General features: G+C 43.2%; 1 pseudogene; it reads left to right on the forward strand.

The window, feature by feature from the left end:
• Positions 1 to 696: 696 nt before the first annotated feature.
• Positions 697 to 1,253, forward strand: LOC105087089 (histone H3.3A-like; annotated as a pseudogene).
• Positions 1,254 to 2,494: the final 1,241 nt, after the last annotated feature.

A 2,494-nucleotide genomic window follows, 5' to 3' on the forward strand; every position in this document is an offset into this window, starting at 1 on the left:
AAAATCTTGGTTTAATGCTTCATGATAAAGCAAGGCAAAGGTCTATTTCTAAATCCAGTTTATATCGACACTTGACTTAATACCAAAGTTAAGGGAAAAAAAGAAAAAAAGACCTCACAAAGATCCTTACGTCCAAACAGAACAACATCCACCACCAGGCTTATTAAATCTGGAGGCTGAGTTTTCTGTTCCACCTATCAGCTATGCAAAGGCTTTTACTGGTATTCATCTGCTAGATGTCCATCTCCCCAACTTGTTCTTACAAACTAACTGGGTGCTATATATATGTATGTGTGTGTGTGTGTGTGTGTGTGTGTGTGTGTGTGTGTGTGTATACATATATATATATGTGTAACAAATGGATCCAAAATCTAGTGTAAGTCTTAGTTTGGGAAATTTCTAAACAGAATAGAAAATTATGACTTCTCAAATGCTCAACAGTATCTGCCATAACAAGGTACTTGCTAATACATCTCAGGGCACCACCACCGTCACCACCCTCGGCATTCTGTGGGGGCACCAGCAGGATCAGTATCCATCTTGGTTATTGTTTTGAGGGAATCCTTAGACACCTCTTTGCTTTTGATCATCAGCCTGTTTAGATGTAAATAAACACATAAATATATAAATAATTTTTAAATGCTCAGACATAAGTTTTATAGACTTTAGAAACAAAAGCACATCAGATGGGCCGCCGCGCCGCCGTAGCCCTCCAACGCCAGCGCCGCCTCTGGCTTGCCGAGCTCCAGCCGAAGGAAAAGAGGGGTAAGTAAGGAGGTCTCTATACCATGGCTCGTACAAAGCCGACCGCCCGCAAATCGACCGGTGGTAAAGCAACTAGCTACAAAAGCCGCTCGCAAGAGTGCGCCCTCTACTGGAGGGGTGAAGAAACCTCATCGTTACAGGCCTGGTACCGTGGCACTCCGTGAAACTAGACGTTATCAGAAGTCCACTGAACTTCTGATTCGCAAACTTTCCTTCCAGCGTCAGGTGCGGGAAATTGCTCAGGACTTCAAAACAGATCTGCACTTCCAGAGTGCAGCTATTGGTGCTTTGCAGGAGGCAAGGAAGGCCTATCTGGTTGGCCTTTTTGAAGACACCAACCTGTGTGCTATCCATGCCAAACGTGTAACAATTATGCCAAAAGACATCCAGCTAGCACGCCGCATACGTGGAGAACGTGCTTAAGAATCCACTATGATGGGAAACATTTCATTCTTTTAAAAAAAAAAAAATCTCTCCTTCCTGTTATTGGTAGTTCCTAACGTTTGATATTTTTTTCCATGGGGTCAAAAGGTACCTAAGTATATGATTACAAGTAGAAAAATAGGGGACGGAAATCAGGTATTGGCAGTTTTTCCTTTTTCATTTGTGTGTGAATTTTTAATATAAATGCAGGACATAAAGCATTAATGCAAGTCAAAATGTTTCAGTGAACAAGTTTCAGCAGTTCAACTTTATAACAATTATAAATAAACCTGTTAAATTTTTCTGGAAAAAGAAGAAGCACATCAGATGGAAACATTTTCAAACATCCAACAGGAAGAGATAAAGCATGTTTGTTTTTTCTAAAAGTAACTATTCCGGTAGCATATTCCTTAGGATGAAATACATTCCAGATCTTCGTCATTAGAGAAACGGTCAACAATTTGAATCATGTCTTTTTGTGAAAGAAGACTCAAAGTCTTTTAATTACTCTGCCAGGAGAGAACCAGTGAGTCATCTGAACAGCACAAAGCATGTTCATGGTCACTCTCTGTGATGCTTTTTTTTTAAAGGTCCACAAGTTTTCTGAAAGGCCCCCATACACAGCTGTGTCTCCAACCTCCGGAGGCTTGAGCGATTGCCATTGGACATGAATGGAGCAGAACTTCCGAGCTAACTGAGAAAAGGCCCTGGGGCTTCAGCAGGGTTATCTCAGGGCGCTTGCTCTGTGCATCTTCAGCCACCCTAGGAGAAGGCTCGCTACCCTGAGGCCACCATGTGGAGATACCAGAGAGGAAGAGATGCTGGAGGAGGATCAGCTGTTTGGTGTCCCCTCCCTGCTGTTAGATGACAGCAGACCTGCCTCGCTGGACCACTCTCCCATTCCCGACCCACCACAACAGTGACAGATAACACATGGCTGTGGCTTTACCTACTAGGTTTTGGAGAAATCTGTGCTGCAATAGATACTATCCATATATTAACTCATTCATTCTCACAATAACCCTACGAGTTATTGTCAGCCCCCTTTTAAAAATGAGAGGACACTGAGGCCTTGAGAGGCTTCACCATTAGAATATCTGGGATTCAGTCCCCAAGCAGTTGGACCTCAGAGTCTATGCGCAGTGTCCACAGCTTTTTGGAAAGAAGACAAACGCAAGGATCAAAGGCATCGGAAGTGACAGGTCCCCGGGAGAAACCAGATGTGGAAGGTGAAGGGAAGCCTCAAATAGAGCCCAGAGGTTTTGAGGAAATGTAGGGAAAAAAGAGTTCAGGGAGGAGGATTATG

The sequence above is a fragment of the Camelus dromedarius genome, chromosome 1, assembly GCF_036321535.1.
Source record: "Camelus dromedarius isolate mCamDro1 chromosome 1, mCamDro1.pat, whole genome shotgun sequence".
Taxonomy (NCBI): Eukaryota; Metazoa; Chordata; class Mammalia; order Artiodactyla; family Camelidae; genus Camelus; species Camelus dromedarius.